Source organism: Zingiber officinale, chromosome 9B (genome assembly GCF_018446385.1).
Source record: "Zingiber officinale cultivar Zhangliang chromosome 9B, Zo_v1.1, whole genome shotgun sequence".
NCBI classification, from domain to species: Eukaryota; Viridiplantae; Streptophyta; class Magnoliopsida; order Zingiberales; family Zingiberaceae; genus Zingiber; species Zingiber officinale.
The window spans coordinates 32,567,315-32,591,195 of NC_056003.1; the positions used below are offsets into that span (position 1 = coordinate 32,567,315).

Below are 23,881 nucleotides of genomic sequence, written 5' to 3' on the forward strand. Positions count from 1 at the left end.
AGGCCTTGTGTGAAGGCATTCATCATGGTTTCTGAGGTGGCCGTTGGAATGTCCATCGCCACTTGGTTGAACCGCTGGATGTAAGCTCGAAGCGATTCACGGGCTTCTTGCTTGATGGCGAACAGGCTCACGCTCGTTTTCTGGTAGCGTCGACTGCTCGCAAAATGGTGGAGGAAGGCCGTTCGGAAATCTTTGAAGCTTGTGATGGATCCGTCCGGCAATCTCCAAAACCACCGTTGAGCCGAGCCGAAGAGAGTCGTAAGAAAAACTCGGCACTTTACTTCATCTGTGTATTGATGGAGAGTAGCTGTGTTATCGAACTTACCCAGATGATCATCTGGGTCGGTTGTCCCACTGTACTCGCCGATCGTCGGAGGCGCGTAGTGCTTTGGCAGAGGGTCTCGTAGGATAGCCTCTGAAAATTGGCGATTGATCCGCTCGGGCGATACGTCCGCTCTGGGGGCTTTCCCTTTTCTGTTATCGCGTCTAGGCATTTCATCCGAAGAAGATCCCCTATCTCGGTGGGCTGCCACGGCTTCAGGGGTGCGGAACAGAGCCCGAGGAAATGCGACGGTGGCAGGTGGTTCTTCCGCTCGGGCGCCAGACGCTGATGTTGCTTGCTGCTCCGGCCGCTCGGCTGTGGCTTTCTGCTTTTGCTCCACGAGCTTGGCGGCCCTTATCTCAATCAGAGCGTCGAGTTCCTCGTTCGAAAGCGTCACCATATGCTGTCGTCCAGCCTCGTCCATTGTCTCCGATCGGATGCAGGAGCGTTCCCACAGACGGCGCCAATTTGATCCTGTCCGAATCACCGAACCAAAGGGCGCTGGGCACGTGGCGCGCTCCCAGTCGATGGCGTAGGCCTCTGAAGCTCCGGCGAACCTGCACAGAAGTCGGGCCGGGAAGGGGTTCCCGGCGGCGACCCTCCGACGCTCAAGTCAGGCGAAGCTCAAAAAAGAAAAAGTGGCTTCAGAATTCGTAGTAGTAAAAAAAATCGTACCTCCGGCGAGGAATGAGGGCCCTTATATAGGGCAGTGAAGAAGTGAGTGTACATCTACCGAGGTGTACACGTGTCCATGGCCCATACCCCAGTAAGGGCTTGCTAGTGAGCTTCCCTAACTCATACTGCTTCAGTCTCAGCATGTCCTTGATGGGACATCGGAATCCCCTGTCACGAGATTTGGAGCATGGCCTACACGTGAAACATACCTGCTGTCAGAAAAAGACATCCTTTGTCCTTTTCCCCTTTGCTCCAAATCTAGCGTCCGGGCGGACAACTTCCTCCACATCCGTCCGGACATATGCGATGGTTTACTTGGGGAGGTTCCCCACCACGTGCTTTGTGGAGACTATTAGAAGTGTTACCTTATGGCTTTGGTCGAGCGTACAGTCCGCTCGGCCCCGCGACCTTTTACAATGAGCGCCGGAACCCTATCTTCGTTAGGGCGCCCTTAACCATCAGCCGAGCATCGTCCGCTCGGCAAGCCGATCGGACCCATCCATCCGGACGTTATATTCCACCGGTCGGTCGGTCGGACGTCCGGTCTGGCCCGGCCCTTTCCAGATGGACAACTGCCGCTTTGACTTCCTCGTGGCGTTGACTCCACAGGGCTAGGTCCCCTGTTCTCACTACCGGATCAATATAAATTTGGTATTTTTATTCTTTTGTCAGCTTTTTTTTTCTTGATACATTTTCAAAAAAAAAAAAAAGTTTGGTGACGACGTTTTATCATTTGTTTATCACCTCGTTTGATCACTGAGTTTGTGATTTTTAATTTGTTAGTAAAAGAAATCCTGGACTTTAATTGGGGCATGCGTCAGTTTAATTGGATGGAAGCTTAGTATTAGTCCCACATCCGTTATTTTTGAAGTAGATGAAGCTTTTATTATTGCAGCAGGAGCAAAGTCAAGCACGACCTTACTTGAACAAGATCTGTTCTATAGGCTCGTACAACTGTATCCTTGAGTGTAAAGGAGACAGGCAACCACTATGGTTGATGACGTAAGATCTCGAGATCAAAGCATGATTAACAGTTCTGGTCCCTTGGGATGCCAAGCTGTACAGGAGTGTTCCTAGCAGATCAACGCTCTGCTGGGGTGGTCTCGAGATTGTCTGACAGACATCATTATTTTTTGTTGTATTTTTTTTGCGTCTGTTTTAATAAGCTTACGTTTTTTAAATTTCTCCTCAAATAATAATTAAATAGTAAGAGGCATTTGATTCAGATTTGTAAATCGGAATATCAATGAGTTTAATTAATTGGTCAATAGGAATAAGAACAAGAATTATATTACTAGAGTTTGGTTTAAATCGACGTCACTAATGGGAATTAAATAAATTTCGAATTTTACCCTTAACGTATTAAAAAAATAATTTAAGTATCTTCACTTCATATTCAATAATTAATTGATTTATTTATTAAATACGATATTTGATTAATATTTAAGAATAAATAAATCTGAAAAAAAAATTTAAAATAATTTTAATGAAAGATTTTAGATTCGAATTTAATGTCGAATATTCAATTAGTATTTATTAATTTAAATTTCGAACTAATCTGCTTTCTAACCTATCAGCTATACGTGACTTTATTTATTTTTTTTAAAATTTTTTATTCCAAGTTCTAAAATTGAATAATTTAAGCAGCCCAATAAAAAAATTTTATTAATCATGCGACTAAATTAAGAGGCGCGCACATGAATAGAAGGCCAATATTTTCATACCCTATTTAAACATATAAATTTGCTATTTTTATTCTTTTGTCAGTTTTTTTTTTCTTGATACATTTTCAAAAAAAAAAAAAAAGTTTGGTGACGACGTTTTATCATTTGTTTATCACCTCGTTTGATCACTGAGTTTGTAATTTTTAATTTGTTAGTAAAAGAAATCCTGGACTTTAATTGGGGCATGCACCAGTTTAATTGGATGGAAGCTTAGTATTAATCCCACATCCATTATTTTTGAAGTAGATGAAGCTTTTATTATTGCAGCAGGAGCAAAGTCATGCACGACCTTACTTGAACAGGATCTGTTCTATAGGCTCGTACAACTATATCCTTGAGTGTAAAGGAGACAGGCAACCACTATGGTTGATGACGTAAGATCTCGAGATCAAAGCATGATTAACAGTTTTGGTCCCTTGGGATGCCAAGCTGTACAGGAGTGTTCCTAGCAGATCAATGCTCTGCTGGGGTGGTCTCGAGATTGTCTGACAGACATCATTATTTTTTGTTATATTTTTTTTGCGTCTATTTTAATAAGCTTACGTTTTTTAAATTTCTCCTCAAATAATAATTAAACAGTAAAAGGCATTTGATTCAGATTTGTAAATCGGAATAGCAATGAGTTTAATTAATTGGTCAATAGGAATAAGAACAAGAATTATATTACTAGAGTTTGGTTTAAATCGACGTCACTAATGGGAATTAAATAAATTTCGAATTTTACCCTTAACGTATTAAAAAAATAATTTAAGTATCTTCACTTCATATTCAATAATTGATTGATTTATTTATTAAATACGATATTTGATTAATATTTAAGAATAAATAAATCTGAAAAAAAAATTTAAAATAATTTTAATGAAAGATTTTAGATTCGAATTTAATGTCGAATATTCAATTAGTATTTATTAATTTAAATTTCGAACTAATCTGCTTTCTAACCTATCAGCTATACGTTATTTTATTTATTTTTTTTGAAATTTTTTTTTCCAATTTCTAAAATCGAATAATTTAAGCAGCCCAATAAAAAAATTTTATTAATCATGCGACTAAATTAAGAGGCGCGCACATGAATAGAGGACCAATATTTTCATACCCTATTTAAACATATAAATTTGCAATTTTTATTCGTTTGTCAGCTTTTTTTTTTTTCTTGATACTTTTTCAAATAAAAAAAAAAGTTTGGTGACGACATTTTATCATTTGTTTATCACCTCGTTTGATCACAGAGTTTGTGATTTTTAATTTGTTAGTAAAAGAAATCCTGGACTTTAATTGGGACATGCGCCAGTTTAATTGGATGGAAGCTTAGTATTAGTCCCACATCCGTTATTTTTGAAGTAGATGAAGCTTTTATTATTGCAGCAGGAGCAAAGTCAAGCACGACCTTACTTGAACAGGATATATTCTATAGGCTCATACAACTGTATCCTTGAGTTTAAAGAAGACAGACAACTACTCTGGTTGATGACGTAAGATATCGAGATCAGAGCATGATTAACGGTTCTGGTCCCTTGGGAGTCCAAGTTGTAGAGGACTGTTCCTAACAGATCAACGCTCTACTGGGGTGGTCTCGAGATTGTCTGACAGACATCATTATTTTTTGTTTTATTTTTTTTTTGCGTCCGTTTTAATAAGCTTACGTTTTTTAAATTCCTCCTCAAATATTAATTAAACAGTAACAGGCATTTGATTCAGATTTGTAAATCGGAATAGCAATGAGTTTAATTAATTGGTCAATAGGAATAAGAACAAGAATTATATTAATAAAGTTTGGTTTAAATCGACGACACTAATGGGAATTAAATAAATTTCAAATTTCACCATTAATCGTTAACGTATTAAAAAAACAATTTAAATATCTTCCCTTCATATTCAATAATTGATTGATTTATTTATTAGATACGATATTTGATTAATATTTAAGAATAAATAATTCTGAAAAAAAATTTATAATAATTTTAATAAAAGATTTTAGATTCGAATTTAATGTCGAATATTCAATTAGTATTTATTAATTTAAATTTCGAACTAATCCTGCTTTCTAACCTATCAGCTATACGTGATTTTATTTATTTTTTTTTTAAATTTTTTTTCCAAGTTCAAAAATTGAATAATTTAAGCAGCCCAATAAAAAAATTTTATTAATCATACGACTAAATTAAGAGGGGGGCACATGAATAGAGGGCCAATATTTTCATACCCTATTTAAACATATAAATTAGTTATTTTTATTCTTTTGTCAGCTTTTTTTTTTTTTGTTTCTTGATACATTTTCAAAAAAAAAAAAAAAGTTTGTTGACGACATTTTATCATTTGTTTATCACCTCGTTTGATCACTGAGTTTGTGATTTTTAATTTGTTAGTAAAAGAAATCCTGGAATTAATTGAGGCATGCGTCAGTTTAATTGTCTGACAGACATCTTTATTTTATGTTAGAAAGCAGGATTAGTGATAAACAAATGTCGAATATTCAATTAGTATTTATTAATTTAAATTTCGAACTAATCCTGCTTTCTAACCTATCAGCTATACGTGATTTTATTTATTTTTTTTTCCAAGTTCTAAAATTGAATAATTTAAGCAGCCCTATAAAAAAAATTTATTAATCATGCGACTAAATTAAGAGGCGCGCACATGAATAGAAGGCCAATATTTTCATACCCTATTTAAACATATAAATATGCTATTTTTATTCTTTTGTCAGTATTTTTTTTCTTCTTGATACATTTTCAAAAAAAAAAAAAGTTTGGTGACGACGTTTTATCATTTGTTTATCACCTCGTTTGATAACTGAGTATGTGATTTTTAATTTGTTAGTAAAAGAAATCCTGGACTTTAATTGGGGCATGCGCCAGTTTATTTGGATGGAAGCTTAGTATTAGTCCCACATCCGTTATTTTTGAAGTAGATGAAGCTTTTATTATTGCAGCAGGAGCAAAGTCAAGCACGACCTTACTTGAACTGGATCTGTTCTATAGGCTCGTACAACTGTATCCTTGAGTGTAAAGGAGACAGGCAACCACTCTAGTTGATGACGTAAGATCTCGAGATCAGAGCATGATTAACAGTTCTGGTCCCTTGGGATGCCAAGCTGTAGAGGAGTGTTCTTAGCAGATCAACGCTCTGCTGGGGTGGTCTCGAGATTGTCTGACAGACATCATTATTTTATGTTTTATTATTTTTTTTTTTGCATCCGTTTTAATAAGCTTACGTTTTTTAAATTTCTCCTCAAATAATAATTAAACAGTAAGGGGCATTTGATTCAGATTTGTAAATCGGAATAGCAATGAGTTTAATTAATTGGTCAATAGGAATAAGAACAAGAATTATATTACTAGAGTTTGGTTTAAATCGACGTCACTAATGGGAATTAAATAAATTTCGAAATTTATACAGGCAACCACTCTGGTTGATGACGTAAGATCTCGAGATCAGAGCATGATTAACGGTTCTGGTCCCTTGGGATGCCAAGCTGTAGAGGAGTGTTCTTAGCAGATCAACGCTTTGCTGGGGTGGTCTCGAGATTGTCTGACAGACATCATTATTTTATGTTTTATTTTATTTTTTTTGCGTCCGTTTTAATAAGCTTACGTTTTTTAAATTTCTCCTCAAATAATAATTAAACAGTAAGAGGCATTTGATTCAGATTTGTAAATCGGAATAGCAATGAGTTTAATTAATTGGTCAATAGGAATAAGAACAAGAATTATATTACTAGAGTTTGGTTTAAATCGACGTCACTAATGGGAATTAAATAAATTTCGAAATTTATCCTTAGTCGTTAACGTATTAAAAAAATAATTTAAGTATCTTCACTTCATATTCAATAATTGATTGATTTATTTATTAGATACGATATTTGATTAATATTTAAGAATAAATAATTCTGAAAAATTTTTTAAAATAATTTTAATGAAAGATTTTAGATTCGAATTTAATGTCAAATATTCAATTAGTATTTATTAATTTAAATTTCGAACTAATCCTGCTTTCTAACCTATCAGCTACACGTGATTTTTTTTTTTTTTTCCAAGTTCTAAAATTGAATAATTTAAGCAGCCCTATAAAAAAAATTTATTAATCCTGCGACTAAATTAAGAGGCGCGCACATGAATAGAAGGCCAATATTTTCATACCCTATTTAAACATATAAATATGCTATTTTTATTCTTTTGTCAGTATTTTTTTTCTTCTGATACATTTTCAAAAAAAAAAAAAAGTTTGGTGACGACGTTTTATCATTTGTTTATCACCTCGTTTGATCACTGAGTTTGTGATTTTTAATTTGTTAGTAAAAGAAATCCTGGACTTTAATTGGGGCATGCGCCAGTTTATTTGGATGGAAGCTTAGTATTAGTCCCACATCCGTTATTTTTGAAGTAGATGAAGCTTTTATTATTGCAGCAGGAGCAAAGTCAAGCACGACCTTACTTGAACAGGATCTGTTCTATAGGCTCGTACAACTGTATCCTTGAGTGTAAAGGAGACAGGCAACCACTATGGTTGATGACGTAAGATCTCGAGATCAGAGCATGATTAACGGTTCTGGTCCCTTGGGATGCCAAGCTGTAGAGGAGTGTTCTTAGCAGATCAACGCTCTGCTGGGGTGGTCTCGAGATTGTCTGACAGACATCATTATTTTATGTTTTATTATTTTTTTTTTGCGTCCGTTTTAATAAGCTTACGTTTTTTAAATTTCTCCTCAAATAATAATTAAACAGTAAGGGGCATTTGATTCAGATTTGTAAATCGGAATAGCAATGAGTTTAATTAATTGGTCAATAGGAATAAGAACAAGAATTATATTACTAGAGTTTGGTTTAAATCGACGTCACTAATGGGAATTAAATAAATTTCGAAATTTATACAGGCAACCACTCTGGTTGATGACGTAAGATCTCGAGATCAGAGCATGATTAACGGTTCTGGTCCCTTGGGATGCCAAGCTGTAGAGGAGTGTTCTTAGCAGATCAACGCTTTGCTGGGGTGGTCTCGAGATTGTCTGACAGACATCATTATTTTATGTTTTATTTTATTTTTTTTGCGTCCGTTTTAATAAGCTTACGTTTTTTAAATTTCTCCTCAAATAATAATTAAACAGTAAGGGGCATTTGATTCAGATTTGTAAATCGGAATAGCAATGAGTTTAATTAATTGGTCAATAGGAATAAGAACAAGAATTATATTACTAGAGTTTGGTTTAAATCGACGTCACTAATGGGAATTAAATAAATTTCGAAATTTATCCTTAGTCGTTAACGTATTAAAAAAATAATTTAAGTATCTTCACTTCATATTCAATAATTGATTGATTTATTTATTAGATACGATATTTGATTAATATTTAAGAATAAATAATTCTGAAAAATTTTTTAAAATAATTTTAATGAAAGATTTTAGATTCGAATTTAATGTCAAATATTCAATTAGTATTTATTAATTTAAATTTCGAACTAATCCTGCTTTCTAACCTATCAGCTACACGTGATTTTTTTTTTTTTTTCCAAGTTCTAAAATTGAATAATTTAAGCAGCCCTATAAAAAAAATTTATTAATCCTGCGACTAAATTAAGAGGCGCGCACATGAATAGAAGGCCAATATTTTCATACCCTATTTAAACATATAAATATGCTATTTTTATTCTTTTGTCAGTATTTTTTTTCTTCTGATACATTTTCAAAAAAAAAAAAAAGTTTGGTGACGACGTTTTATCATTTGTTTATCACCTCGTTTGATCACTGAGTTTGTGATTTTTAATTTGTTAGTAAAAGAAATCCTGGACTTTAATTGGGGCATGCGCCAGTTTATTTGGATGGAAGCTTAGTATTAGTCCCACATCCGTTATTTTTGAAGTAGATGAAGCTTTTATTATTGCAGCAGGAGCAAAGTCAAGCACGACCTTACTTGAACAGGATCTGTTCTATAGGCTCGTACAACTGTATCCTTGAGTGTAAAGGAGACAGGCAACCACTATGGTTGATGACGTAAGATCTCGAGATCAGAGCATGATTAACGGTTCTGGTCCCTTGGGATGCCAAGCTGTAGAGGAGTGTTCTTAGCAGATCAACGCTCTGCTGGGGTGGTCTCGAGATTGTCTGACAGACATCATTATTTTATGTTTTATTATTTTTTTTTTTGCGTCCGTTTTAATAAGCTTACGTTTTTTAAATTTCTCCTCAAATAATAATTAAACAGTAAGGGGCATTTGATTCAGATTTGTAAATCGGAATAGCAATGAGTTTAATTAATTGGTCAATAGGAATAAGAACAAGAATTATATTACTAGAGTTTGGTTTAAATCGACGTCACTAATGGGAATTAAATAAATTTCGAAATTTATACAGGCAACCACTCTGGTTGATGACGTAAGATCTCGAGATCAGAGCATGATTAACGGTTCTGGTCCCTTGGGATGCCAAGCTGTAGAGGAGTGTTCTTAGCAGATCAACGCTTTGCTGGGGTGGTCTCGAGATTGTCTGACAGACATCATTATTTTATGTTTTATTTTATTTTTTTTGCGTCCGTTTTAATAAGCTTACGTTTTTTAAATTTCTCCTCAAATAATAATTAAACAGTAAGGGGCATTTGATTCAGATTTGTAAATCGGAATAGCAATGAGTTTAATTAATTGGTCAATAGGAATAAGAACAAGAATTATATTACTAGAGTTTGGTTTAAATCGACGTCACTAATGGGAATTAAATAAATTTCGAAATTTATCCTTAGTCGTTAACGTATTAAAAAAATAATTTAAGTATCTTCACTTCATATTCAATAATTGATTGATTTATTTATTAGATACGATATTTGATTAATATTTAAGAATAAATAATTCTGAAAAATTTTTTAAAATAATTTTAATGAAAGATTTTAGATTCGAATTTAATGTCAAATATTCAATTAGTATTTATTAATTTAAATTTCGAACTAATCCTGCTTTCTAACCTATCAGCTACACGTGATTTTTTTTTTTTTTTCCAAGTTCTAAAATTGAATAATTTAAGCAGCCCTATAAAAAAAATTTATTAATCCTGCGACTAAATTAAGAGGCGCGCACATGAATAGAAGGCCAATATTTTCATACCCTATTTAAACATATAAATATGCTATTTTTATTCTTTTGTCAGTATTTTTTTTCTTCTGATACATTTTCAAAAAAAAAAAAAAGTTTGGTGACGACGTTTTATCATTTGTTTATCACCTCGTTTGATCACTGAGTTTGTGATTTTTAATTTGTTAGTAAAAGAAATCCTGGACTTTAATTGGGGCATGCGCCAGTTTATTTGGATGGAAGCTTAGTATTAGTCCCACATCCGTTATTTTTGAAGTAGATGAAGCTTTTATTATTGCAGCAGGAGCAAAGTCAAGCACGACCTTACTTGAACAGGATCTGTTCTATAGGCTCGTACAACTGTATCCTTGAGTGTAAAGGAGACAGGCAACCACTATGGTTGATGACGTAAGATCTCGAGATCAGAGCATGATTAACGGTTCTGGTCCCTTGGGATGCCAAGCTGTAGAGGAGTGTTCTTAGCAGATCAACGCTCTGCTGGGGTGGTCTCGAGATTGTCTGACAGACATCATTATTTTATGTTTTATTATTTTTTTTTTGCGTCCGTTTTAATAAGCTTACGTTTTTTAAATTTCTCCTCAAATAATAATTAAACAGTAAGGGGCATTTGATTCAGATTTGTAAATCGGAATAGCAATGAGTTTAATTAATTGGTCAATAGGAATAAGAACAAGAATTATATTACTAGAGTTTGGTTTAAATCGACGTCACTAATGGGAATTAAATAAATTTCGAAATTTATACAGGCAACCACTCTGGTTGATGACGTAAGATCTCGAGATCAGAGCATGATTAACGGTTCTGGTCCCTTGGGATGCCAAGCTGTAGAGGAGTGTTCTTAGCAGATCAACGCTTTGCTGGGGTGGTCTCGAGATTGTCTGACAGACATCATTATTTTATGTTTTATTTTATTTTTTTTGCGTCCGTTTTAATAAGCTTACGTTTTTTAAATTTCTCCTCAAATAATAATTAAACAGTAAGGGGCATTTGATTCAGATTTGTAAATCGGAATAGCAATGAGTTTAATTAATTGGTCAATAGGAATAAGAACAAGAATTATATTACTAGAGTTTGGTTTAAATCGACGTCACTAATGGGAATTAAATAAATTTCGAAATTTATCCTTAGTCGTTAACGTATTAAAAAAATAATTTAAGTATCTTCACTTCATATTCAATAATTGATTGATTTATTTATTAGATACGATATTTGATTAATATTTAAGAATAAATAATTCTGAAAAATTTTTTAAAATAATTTTAATGAAAGATTTTAGATTCGAATTTAATGTCAAATATTCAATTAGTATTTATTAATTTAAATTTCGAACTAATCCTGCTTTCTAACCTATCAGCTACACGTGATTTTTTTTTTTTTTTCCAAGTTCTAAAATTGAATAATTTAAGCAGCCCTATAAAAAAAATTTATTAATCCTGCGACTAAATTAAGAGGCGCGCACATGAATAGAAGGCCAATATTTTCATACCCTATTTAAACATATAAATATGCTATTTTTATTCTTTTGTCAGTATTTTTTTTCTTCTGATACATTTTCAAAAAAAAAAAAAAGTTTGGTGACGACGTTTTATCATTTGTTTATCACCTCGTTTGATCACTGAGTTTGTGATTTTTAATTTGTTAGTAAAAGAAATCCTGGACTTTAATTGGGGCATGCGCCAGTTTATTTGGATGGAAGCTTAGTATTAGTCCCACATCCGTTATTTTTGAAGTAGATGAAGCTTTTATTATTGCAGCAGGAGCAAAGTCAAGCACGACCTTACTTGAACAGGATCTGTTCTATAGGCTCGTACAACTGTATCCTTGAGTGTAAAGGAGACAGGCAACCACTATGGTTGATGACGTAAGATCTCGAGATCAGAGCATGATTAACGGTTCTGGTCCCTTGGGATGCCAAGCTGTAGAGGAGTGTTCTTAGCAGATCAACGCTCTGCTGGGGTGGTCTCGAGATTGTCTAACAGACATCATTATTTTATGTTTTATTATTTTTTTTTTTGCGTCCGTTTTAATAAGCTTACGTTTTTTAAATTTCTCCTCAAATAATAATTAAACAGTAAGGGGCATTTGATTCAGATTTGTAAATCGGAATAGCAATGAGTTTAATTAATTGGTCAATAGGAATAAGAACAAGAATTATATTACTAGAGTTTGGTTTAAATCGACGTCACTAATGGGAATTAAATAAATTTCGAAATTTATACAGGCAACCACTCTGGTTGATGACGTAAGATCTCGAGATCAGAGCATGATTAACGGTTCTGGTCCCTTGGGATGCCAAGCTGTAGAGGAGTGTTCTTAGCGGATCAACGCTTTGCTGGGGTGGTCTCGAGATTGTCTGACAGACATCATTATTTTATGTTTTATTTTATTTTTTTTGCGTCCGTTTTAATAAGCTTACGTTTTTTAAATTTCTCCTCAAATAATAATTAAACAGTAAGGGGCATTTGATTCAGATTTGTAAATCGGAATAGCAATGAGTTTAATTAATTGGTCAATAGGAATAAGAACAAGAATTATATTACTAGAGTTTGGTTTAAATCGACGTCACTAATGGGAATTAAATAAATTTCGAAATTTATCCTTAGTCGTTAACGTATTAAAAAAATAATTTAAGTATCTTCACTTCATATTCAATAATTGATTGATTTATTTATTAGATACGATATTTGATTAATATTTAAGAATAAATAATTCTGAAAAATTTTTTAAAATAATTTTAATGAAAGATTTTAGATTCGAATTTAATGTCAAATATTCAATTAGTATTTATTAATTTAAATTTCGAACTAATCCTGCTTTCTAACCTATCAGCTACACGTGATTTTTTTTTTTTTTTCCAAGTTCTAAAATTGAATAATTTAAGCAGCCCTATAAAAAAAATTTATTAATCCTGCGACTAAATTAAGAGGCGCGCACATGAATAGAAGGCCAATATTTTCATACCCTATTTAAACATATAAATATGCTATTTTTATTCTTTTGTCAGTATTTTTTTTCTTCTGATACATTTTCAAAAAAAAAAAAAAGTTTGGTGACGACGTTTTATCATTTGTTTATCACCTCGTTTGATCACTGAGTTTGTGATTTTTAATTTGTTAGTAAAAGAAATCCTGGACTTTAATTGGGGCATGCGCCAGTTTATTTGGATGGAAGCTTAGTATTAGTCCCACATCCGTTATTTTTGAAGTAGATGAAGCTTTTATTATTGCAGCAGGAGCAAAGTCAAGCACGACCTTACTTGAACAGGATCTGTTCTATAGGCTCGTACAACTGTATCCTTGAGTGTAAAGGAGACAGGCAACCACTATGGTTGATGACGTAAGATCTCGAGATCAGAGCATGATTAACGGTTCTGGTCCCTTGGGATGCCAAGCTGTAGAGGAGTGTTCTTAGCAGATCAACGCTCTGCTGGGGTGGTCTCGAGATTGTCTAACAGACATCATTATTTTATGTTTTATTATTTTTTTTTTTGCGTCCGTTTTAATAAGCTTACGTTTTTTAAATTTCTCCTCAAATAATAATTAAACAGTAAGGGGCATTTGATTCAGATTTGTAAATCGGAATAGCAATGAGTTTAATTAATTGGTCAATAGGAATAAGAACAAGAATTATATTACTAGAGTTTGGTTTAAATCGACGTCACTAATGGGAATTAAATAAATTTCGAAATTTATACAGGCAACCACTCTGGTTGATGACGTAAGATCTCGAGATCAGAGCATGATTAACGGTTCTGGTCCCTTGGGATGCCAAGCTGTAGAGGAGTGTTCTTAGCAGATCAACGCTTTGCTGGGGTGGTCTCGAGATTGTCTGACAGACATCATTATTTTATGTTTTATTTTATTTTTTTTGCATCCGTTTTAATAAGCTTACGTTTTTTAAATTTCTCCTCAAATAATAATTAAACAGTAAGGGGCATTTGATTCAGATTTGTAAATCGGAATAGCAATGAGTTTAATTAATTGGTCAATAGGAATAAGAACAAGAATTATATTACTAGAGTTTGGTTTAAATCGACGTCACTAATGGGAATTAAATAAATTTCGAAATTTATCCTTAGTCGTTAACGTATTAAAAAAATAATTTAAGTATCTTCACTTCATATTCAATAATTGATTGATTTATTTATTAGATACGATATTTGATTAATATTTAAGAATAAATAATTCTGAAAAATTTTTTAAAATAATTTTAATGAAAGATTTTAGATTCGAATTTAATGTCAAATATTCAATTAGTATTTATTAATTTAAATTTCGAACTAATCCTGCTTTCTAACCTATCAGCTACACGTGATTTTTTTTTTTTTTTCCAAGTTCTAAAATTGAATAATTTAAGCAGCCCTATAAAAAAAATTTATTAATCCTGCGACTAAATTAAGAGGCGCGCACATGAATAGAAGGCCAATATTTTCATACCCTATTTAAACATATAAATATGCTATTTTTATTCTTTTGTCAGTATTTTTTTTCTTCTGATACATTTTCAAAAAAAAAAAAAAGTTTGGTGACGACGTTTTATCATTTGTTTATCACCTCGTTTGATCACTGAGTTTGTGATTTTTAATTTGTTAGTAAAAGAAATCCTGGACTTTAATTGGGGCATGCGCCAGTTTATTTGGATGGAAGCTTAGTATTAGTCCCACATCCGTTATTTTTGAAGTAGATGAAGCTTTTATTATTGCAGCAGGAGCAAAGTCAAGCACGACCTTACTTGAACAGGATCTGTTCTATAGGCTCGTACAACTGTATCCTTGAGTGTAAAGGAGACAGGCAACCACTATGGTTGATGACGTAAGATCTCGAGATCAGAGCATGATTAACGGTTCTGGTCCCTTGGGATGCCAAGCTGTAGAGGAGTGTTCTTAGCAGATCAACGCTCTGCTGGGGTGGTCTCGAGATTGTCTAACAGACATCATTATTTTATGTTTTATTATTTTTTTTTTTGCGTCCGTTTTAATAAGCTTACGTTTTTTAAATTTCTCCTCAAATAATAATTAAACAGTAAGGGGCATTTGATTCAGATTTGTAAATCGGAATAGCAATGAGTTTAATTAATTGGTCAATAGGAATAAGAACAAGAATTATATTACTAGAGTTTGGTTTAAATCGACGTCACTAATGGGAATTAAATAAATTTCGAAATTTATACAGGCAACCACTCTGGTTGATGACGTAAGATCTCGAGATCAGAGCATGATTAACGGTTCTGGTCCCTTGGGATGCCAAGCTGTAGAGGAGTGTTCTTAGCAGATCAACGCTTTGCTGGGGTGGTCTCGAGATTGTCTGACAGACATCATTATTTTATGTTTTATTATTTTTTTTTTGCGTCCGTTTTAATAAGCTTACGTTTTTTAAATTTCTCCTCAAATAATAATTAAACAGTAAGGGGCATTTGATTCAAATTTGTAAATCGGAATAGCAATGAGTTTAATTAATTGGTCAATAGGAATAAGAACAAGAATTATATTACTAGAGTTTGGTTTAAATCGACGTCACTAATGGGAATTAAATAAATTTCGAAATTTATCCTTAGTCGTTAACGTATTAAAAAAATAATTTAAGTATCTTCACTTCATATTCAATAATTAATTGATTTATTTATTAAATACGATATTTGATTAATATTTAAGAATAAATAATTCTGAAAAATTTTTTAAAATAATTTTAATGAAAGATTTTAGATTTGAATTTAATGTCGAATATTCAATTATTATTAATAAAATAGTTATAGTTTGTGTTTAAAATAAATTCTTACGCCTTTCGTTTTTTCCCTCCAAAATCCTTTTTGAAAAAGTCATTTTGATCTTTTCTCCTTCCGCCAATAATAGTGAAATATCATATTTTCCAAAATCAGAAATAATATTTTTTTTATACATTTTATTAATATTTTGTTATTTTTTTAAAAAGTAAAATTGGTGATGATCCTGTCTGAGAAACTTAACGAAACGGAAAGCTGGGGAGAGAACCCAATGTTGATGAAAAAGAATACCTGGAGACTTCCGATCCGATAAAACCAAAGTGGATTCAGAAGAAGAAAATCACAGAATACCTCTTTGTGCAAAGATCCATGGGCGGAAGGAAGAATCCCCGGAAGAATACCAGGATCTGGAGCCTTAACAACCTCCTGCGCACAAGAGACCAGCCAACACTATTGTCTGCGATCTAAGATCGGGGTGGGAATCCCTGGCTAGGCCCTCCGACGCTCAAGTTAGTGATTTCTCTCGGTGGGGAAGAAGGAAGAAGGAAGAAGGAAGAAGGAAGAAGGAAGAAGATGAACAATAACTCTAAATTAGGATTTGCAATAGATGACTATGTGTATTGTGAGCGTGAGCATACCTGGCCAATGGAGAGGATTCCCCTTTTTATACCACTTCATCTAACCTCCATAGTCATGAAGTGGACCTCGGTTTGTTAGAGTTTATTATGAGATGACATAAGCCATGTACTTGCATAAAATAGTTTTTAAGGAATTTTTTTTGTACCCCGGATGTACCCTTTTTGTCGCTTAGTACCTGCAGAAGAGTCTAGAAATATTCTTCCCGCCAAATTAATCAACCTGTTATACAATCACATGCTGCAGATATTTTCATAAGCTATTTATAAATATTCCCGAAATATTTGTTCCCGCCCTATCTTATAAATTATATCGAGGTATATTATCACTTATGCCTGCTTGCCCTATTTTTGCTATGTTATATACAACCCGATATTTTACTATGATTTGTATCGGACGGAATTGGACATACGTTATGTTCGGGCGGATTATTATTACTATTCAACCTATGTCCTATTCGTCCAATAATATACTATAAATTATGTACGGCTTTGTTTCTTTATATACCGAAGTGATCATATACATCCGACCCATACTAGTCTATATCCAGATGTACTAATTCAGACAATCCCGACCATCTATCTTAAAGTGCAAACTCGGTCGACATTGACCAATCTTTCTTAAAGTATTATCCCGTCCGATATTGACCTATTTTCTCGAGCATATTACCCCGGCCGATATCCATGCTTGTTTAATCCTGCTATCTCTTTTCTCCTTCCCACCGAGGACCTATTAAACGTAACCTATATCACTAGCCTTCCCTTTAAGTCTAGTCGAAGGAGGTATCAGCCGACTGACTAGACATGCATTTATGTTTAGTTGAGTTACACAGCTTGAGCAATATTACGTGCTCATTCGGGCTTTGCCTATTAAGTGTTACTTGTTTTTTATTTAACTGATGATATGCTCTATGTTATATAAGTCTAAATACCTCCAATGCGATCAACATATTATATTCAATCAACCCCCTTGACCTTGACCGATACTCTGACCTATCTTTTATAGATGTATTAACTAAACCGATATTGGCCTGCCTCTTATAAGCGTGTTAACCTGGCCGATATTGGTCTATCCTCTATAATTATATTAATTCGTCCAGTCCTTCATCCATGACCACGGACGGGCCTTCTAAGAGATCAGGTGAATTCTCTGCAGGTTGCACTAGATTAAGTCAAATTACGCTCTTCCTATCACAAAAACCCCAAATGCAAGAAAACTGGCCAGACTTCGCCTTAATCTGTACTTATTTAGTCATTTATGTGCTGTAAATTATATAAGATTAAGTGTCTTCTTATCCCGTCCAATATTTTTCATTTAGTGAATCGATATTACAACACGGACCACATAAGGCTAAAGGCCTCTATACCTGCCCGATCTGTAATACCTGATCGATATTTCCCCCTTTCGACCGAACCAAGAGACCTCGAAACCTAACCCATGTCATCAACCTCTTCTTTGAGTCTGGTCAAAAAGAAATGTAACCGACAGATTAGGCTTTGTATGGTTTTACTATCCCCTTCCCTCCTTTATTGCACTTGGTAAACTGCTCCCTCTTTCCAGAATTTCTTTGACTATGATTGGCCCTTCAATGGTGAGAGAACATTGGAGGCGCACGACGAGGCGCCACCAACCCCTACATGATTCGATTTGTCTCGTCCGTCCTAAATGCCTATTATTGGTCATATGAGGCATGCCTTTCCCCTCTTCTTTGTAATGCTGGAGTTTGCATACCTCCATAATCAACGGTGTCCGTTGAAAAAAGGTATTCTAATCTAACGGTGGTTGTATGTTCTTTCAACCCTAAACCCTTCATCTTCTTGTCGACTTTGCCCCTTCTTCCTCGCCTTAGCGTTTCTTCTTTACTGTAATCTTTTGATCAATCTTCATGATTGTCTTCTTCCAGTGATCTTCTCTTTCAACTCTCAGTAAGTAACTCGTTTTTCTGTTAATCCTTATTTCTATCTATGGCTGAAGAAACGATTTCCCCCTGGTATGTTCAAATTTCATCCTCTTTCAACAAGGATGCTAGGCTTGCTATTTGTAAGTAATATGAAATTCCTAGGGAATATGGCATCATAATTCCTAAACCAGATGAGCATCCTCACCATCCCCTTGCTAACTGCGTAACTTTCTTTAGGGATTAGTTGATAGGGGGCTTAAGGTTTCCCATTCCTCCTTTTCTGATTGATGTAAGCCAATACTTCGACATTCCTCTTCAACAATTTGTGCCTAATGCCTTTCGTTATTTGTGAGGCGCATACATGTTGTTTCGTACATTCGATATTCCTCCTACTCCTCAAAATGTTTTCATGTTTTCCTATCCAAAGGTGGCAGAGCCAGGTGTTTTTCTTTTCCAATCTCGGACTAAGATGGTCCTTTTTGATGATATGCCTTCTTCTCTTAAAGTCTGGAAATCTCGTTTCTTCTTTAAAAAGTTTTCGGGACCTATTCCTTGGTCCCATGCTTGGAGATCTTCTTTACCTCCTTTACCTGATATCAAGGAGTTTCATCTTCACCCTTCTTTTCCCCTTTATTGTGAAAAGTTGCTATGTTAGGCGCTTACCTCCTTTCTATCACTAAATGGCTACAGAGCGACCTTCTGTATCTGTTTGGTTTGAGCCCGATCAAATTTAAGATACACGGCTCCTTAGGTAAAGTTCTTGTTTCTTCTCCTATTACTTTTTACTAACTAAAACATTTTCTTCCATTTTGTGTAGTAGCTAGTTTTTATGCTGCTCTGATTGATGAAGAACTACTTATATAAGAGGCCGAACTTCATGGTAAAGAGCAACAACTTCTTGCTGCAATTAATCCACCATCTTCAATTGGAGTTTCGGTTCCTCTGGTCGAAGCTTCCAGCTCTCAAGTGGTTCCTGAGGACCTTTCGGCAGGAACTCCTGCTGTCCCTTTGCCAGCTACTTCTTCGTCCGTGGCTATTGCTCCTTTACCTACCACTTCTCTTCCTATTATCAAGCTTACATCCCTTGTAATCTTAGAAAAATCCCCTGCTAAGGTTGCCCCTGGCAAATGCCCGGGGCGCAAACTCACCAGAGCTCCCCCTTCTAAAAGGAGACTCATTCTTCCTTCTGAGGAATTACTTTCAGAAGGTTTTGCTCCTACTACCCTTCCCCCTACTGAGCCTACTTTGGTTGATCTTTATCCTTCCCTTATTTTCTCTTCCTCTCCTTCTTCCAGCAGTACTGCTTCCGGTGGTACTTCTTTTACTTTTATCCTATCTCTTCCAGAATCTGGGTCTTTACCTACTTCATCCTCTTCTTATTTGGTTTTCGCTCCCCCTTCTATTCTAACCTCTTCCCTTTCTATAAGTTCTTCTTCTTTTCTTGTCCTCTCTATATTGCTGGAAGGTTCTTTCACTACTGCCCGGGAGGAAATTCGCCCACTCTTTGGAGGGCTTACCCCTTCCGAGATAAATGATCAATTTTCCCATGAGGAAACCAAGGTATTTTACTATTATTTCTTTATGGTTTATCCCTGACTAGTTCATGACCCATTCTTATGTTCTTAGCGATTGATGGCCAATATGGGTCTGTCTAGACTAATAAACAACTTATATTCGGAGAACGAGAAGCTTAAACAACAGGTTGTTGAGATGTCCTCTACCAAACTTTTAGAAGAATCTAAGAAACAGTATGAAGCCCAGCTTGAGAGCCTTCAGTCTCAATTTAAATCGGCTACAGACCTCAACACTGAATTATCTTCCAAATTAGAGAAGCAGATTACTGAGACAAACAAACTGAAGTATGATTATAAGTCTGCATTAGCTGACAAACTTAAAACTCTACATTTGAAAGATGATGAAATAGCTTCTTTGAACGTCTCCTTGAACACAGCTAAAACAAATGTCTCCACTAAAGATGCCGAATTGAAGACTTCTTAAAACAACCCTAGTTGTTTACAAAGCTGGTGAAGATGATCATTTCAAGGAGTGAGCCACAACCCTAATTAGATTTACTGAATTCAATAGGCCGATTGTGAAATCTATTTTGGCAGCTTATACTGCCGGAGCTGAAGAAGTCGTTGAACAATTATGAGAGAAAGGCTTCCTATCCCATAATCCCCCTCCCAACTTCTTGGATCGACGCAAGCTGATTGATAATAGGTCTGATAATCTGTTTCCTCAATTATCTATAGAATAACCCTTTTACTTTACTATAAAGTTAACTATGACTTGTTATGACAGTTCCTATCAGAAACTGGTTTATTTTTGTGAAGTTAAACTTCTTATTTGTTTTTGATGTTAACTTTTTTTTTTGTGTTAATGAATTTACCCGACCACTTGGTTCATATGCTTATTTTATGCTTTTATCTTTTCACATTTATATGTTTAAAATTATTCTTCCCCTGTTATCAAACTTGTTTTTTTTGGTGATTTACTGCCTCCTTCCTGAATTTATCCCCTTTTCGTAACTGGCTTTCTCTTGCTCACCTTATCCTAACATGTCAAATATTGCCCGGTCTATTGCTATTAATTAACTATATTTAAATAAGGTCCTAATTTTTAATCAGTACATTATAATACCATCAATCTCGACCGGTCTATTATAACCGGTCGATTTACCATTATGTTTGCAAATATCGTCCGATACTTTATACTTAACTAGATTTCGTCCGATCTAACATAATCGTCCAGGTATGTTGTTTAATCAGATAGGTAGTCTTAAGCCACTTGATTGGCCTTATACCCGACCAATTTTCCCCCATACCTCATTGAATCTTTTAAGAATCAGGTGCAGAAGAGAGGAAAACCAATCACGTTTTTCAGGAATGATTGCTGAGCTTATCACCCTCTCCTTGGGATCTAGCCTTCTTTTTGAATTTGATCTCATTCCTCGATGATATCACCTCTTTATGGAAGTTATAATTCTGTGTGTTCTTCTTTGTTGGGTTTATGCCTTTTCTTTTCCTACCCTCTTTTGTACCTAAGTTCTGCATGAACTATCATTGGTCTTTGAGTTTCAATCTTTTTCTAGTTCTTCTTCCATCTCTGTTTAAGGGTTTTTGGTATAAGGCATAGAGGAAGGGAAAAAAGATTTAAGACGCTATCTTCTGCTCCGAGCCTATCCCTTCCTCTTCTTCTTCCTTTGTTCGCCTTCCTTCTACTGTTCAACCATGACCACTTCTTCCCCAGTGTGGTTTCTTTCGTGTGCTTCTCGCCTTATCGATTCAGAGGAGGTGGAATTGAAAATGAACTACGGTTTTCCCTCCTAAATGGTTCGTCCTTCCTCTCATAATGGTCCGTATCTCCCTCCTCCAGGAAGTATATCTATCTTTTGGGATCAAGCTTTACAAGGTTTCCGATTCCCCCTTCATCCCTTTTTTTCTTATGTTAGTATCTACTTTGATATTCCTCTTAATTAGCTTATTCCTCAATCTTTTTCTATCCTTGTGGGTTTTGTTGGGGTATCCAAACTACTAGATTTTCCTTTATCCCCTCGCCTTTTTCATCACTTCTTCGTTTCCCACCAAGTAGACATTAGTATTTTTAAGTTTCGGTCTCGTCCTAAAGCTATTTTATTTAGTGGGATTCTTCCTCAAGAGGAATGGCGTCACAAATTTTTCTTTATGCGTCTCCCTTCTCCCCCTCCTTTTCCTATCAACTGGATATACGATCTCCCTCTAGTTCCTAGCACTTCCCACCTCCTTACTGATCCCTCTGTCTCTTTCGCCTTATCCAAGCTAAAGGGGGTCAAATTTTGTTTATCAACCTTGATTGTTGAGGGTCTAATGTTTCCTTTTGGACTAAGACCTATTGAAACCCCCTTGGAGGTCTCCTTTGGTATGTCCAAACATTCTCGACTATGTTTATTAGCTATTTGCTAACTATTCTTCCTACTGACACCTGATTCTTATGTTTCAGTTGATGCTCTTCTACCTGCTTTTATGTACAAGAATACCACTATGACCAAATCTTTTTTTGAATAAATTTGGAGAATTTTACTTTTTTGTTCGATCTAGAATACATGTACATTCCTTTATGGAATATAGGATCGATGTATGTAAAATTCTATATTTGTCGCGGATCGTATCTTTGTGAGGTGTGGTGCTATCGGAGGACCAGAGGCGTAGCGGAATAAGAAGCAAGATAGATGCGACAACTCGACCCGATGGCAGTGGCTAAAGATGGCAGCAGCTAGAGTTGGAGCACACGGAGGATAGTGATGAAAATGCCATAATAGTTGGAAAATTAATTTCCAAATTTATTGCTTTTATTTACTGTGTGTGTGCATGTGTTATATGCTAGCATAGGTTAAAATTCCTCACTTTAAATAACTAAGTGGGAGAGGGATTAGTATATAAATCCCACGGTCTCCATTACTGGTTTGTAAGTGATGCAACAAGCTTGCATGTTGGCTCTGAGTGCCTCCCTCCACAACGGATGAGTTTGTTTGCGGATCACTAGATCAAACTTCCTTAAATAGATGGTTATAGGATGTTATTTAGGATGTGTGTGATCTTCTCCAACTGAAGGGGCACAATCTTATTTAATGGACTAAGTATCAAGTAATGATATACACTTAGACACATTTAATAATATCCTCCCCAACGGAGTCACTGCTATCACTTGTGTGACCAAAAAGGAAACCAACTATTAATTTGTCATAAAATTAGGGTGACAAGATAATAAAATTAATGGGTTAAAACTCCTCTTACAAATGATTGATTTTGTATACATCCACACTAACATGGTATACAAAATTAACTGTGTTTGAGATAATTTTATTTATCATAAAGTTAGGTTGACAAGATAGTTAATGGGTAAAACCCTCCTCTTACAAATGTTGATTTTGTATACGTCCACACTAACGTGGCATGCAAAATTCATGGTATTTTGAGGTGTTGGTAAATTTAAATAGTATTGTTAGAGGAATCAATATTATTTTAAATTTATAGTCTTGACCAAATATTTGATTAAAGACAGACCAACTATTAATTTTATTTGTCATAAGTTGACAAGATAATAAAATTAATGGATAAAATATCCTTTTAGAATTTGTATACGTCCACACTATCGTGACATACAAAATTCACGCGGATTTTGAGATGTTGGTCTTAACCAAATATTTTTGTGATTCTTAGGATTTCAAATGTTAGTCAATCCCCTAGTTGTTATACTATAGAATAGACTTAGTAGTCCCAATTGTAATGATTGGAAAACTTGGACATTAAGGTAGACTGTCTTTTCAAAACTGAGAACAATAACGGTGTATTTTATTAGTTGTTGAAACATATTTAGTGGTGTTATCTACCGGTACCTGGTGTGTAGATATATGAACCACTGATTATGTCTGCAATTCAATACAGGGGTTCCAGGAAACCCGACAACTATATAAATCATCGTCTACATGGGCACTACTATAATAGTAGCAGCTGTTGCAGTGGGAGATGTTTATCCTTTGATAGGAATAGAATATAGATTTTCAGAAATAGTCTTTTTGTACTAAGTTTAGAAAGAACCCGATTTCGATTTCTAAACTATTAAAGAATAGATATTCTGTCTATTTTGATAACAAACTTGTTATCAAGAAAAATAGGGAAGTTATCTATTCTGGTACGTTGGTTGACAATTTATAATCCAATAACTCCCACGATGAATGAAAATTAATAACACATTTTCTAACTTTAATAAGAGAAAGTAACCTTCTGAAATGAACCAATCATATTTTTGGCATCTAAGGCTAGGTTATATTTGTTGGATCCCCAAGGTTGTT

The 23,881-nt window shown here is 34.7% G+C and overlaps 10 non-coding genes across 10 annotated transcripts; all 10 read left to right on the top strand.

Moving 5' to 3' along the window:
* Window positions 1–1,909: 1,909 nt before the first annotated feature.
* On the top strand, window positions 1,910–2,120 carry LOC122026006. The gene has a single exon (XR_006123991.1). It is a non-coding gene; the product is annotated as a small nucleolar RNA U3 (small nucleolar RNA).
* Window positions 2,121–3,005: 885 nt separating this feature from the next.
* LOC122026004 lies at window positions 3,006–3,216 on the top strand. Its single transcript, XR_006123989.1, has one exon. It is a non-coding gene; the product is annotated as a small nucleolar RNA U3 (small nucleolar RNA).
* Window positions 3,217–4,103: 887 nt separating this feature from the next.
* Window positions 4,104–4,314, top strand: LOC122026007. The gene has a single exon (XR_006123992.1). It is a non-coding gene; the product is annotated as a small nucleolar RNA U3 (small nucleolar RNA).
* Window positions 4,315–5,670: 1,356 nt separating this feature from the next.
* Window positions 5,671–5,881, top strand: LOC122026005. Its single transcript, XR_006123990.1, has one exon. It is a non-coding gene; the product is annotated as a small nucleolar RNA U3 (small nucleolar RNA).
* Window positions 5,882–7,145: 1,264 nt separating this feature from the next.
* On the top strand, window positions 7,146–7,356 carry LOC122025997. The gene has a single exon (XR_006123983.1). It is a non-coding gene; the product is annotated as a small nucleolar RNA U3 (small nucleolar RNA).
* Window positions 7,357–8,619: 1,263 nt separating this feature from the next.
* On the top strand, window positions 8,620–8,830 carry LOC122025998. Its single transcript, XR_006123984.1, has one exon. It is a non-coding gene; the product is annotated as a small nucleolar RNA U3 (small nucleolar RNA).
* A 1,264-nt stretch (window positions 8,831–10,094) lies between these two features.
* On the top strand, window positions 10,095–10,305 carry LOC122025999. The gene has a single exon (XR_006123985.1). It is a non-coding gene; the product is annotated as a small nucleolar RNA U3 (small nucleolar RNA).
* A 1,263-nt stretch (window positions 10,306–11,568) lies between these two features.
* Window positions 11,569–11,779, top strand: LOC122026000. Its single transcript, XR_006123986.1, has one exon. It is a non-coding gene; the product is annotated as a small nucleolar RNA U3 (small nucleolar RNA).
* A 1,264-nt stretch (window positions 11,780–13,043) lies between these two features.
* LOC122026001 lies at window positions 13,044–13,254 on the top strand. The gene has a single exon (XR_006123987.1). It is a non-coding gene; the product is annotated as a small nucleolar RNA U3 (small nucleolar RNA).
* A 1,264-nt stretch (window positions 13,255–14,518) lies between these two features.
* On the top strand, window positions 14,519–14,729 carry LOC122026002. Its single transcript, XR_006123988.1, has one exon. It is a non-coding gene; the product is annotated as a small nucleolar RNA U3 (small nucleolar RNA).
* The last annotated feature ends 9,152 nt before the right edge of the window (window positions 14,730–23,881 follow it).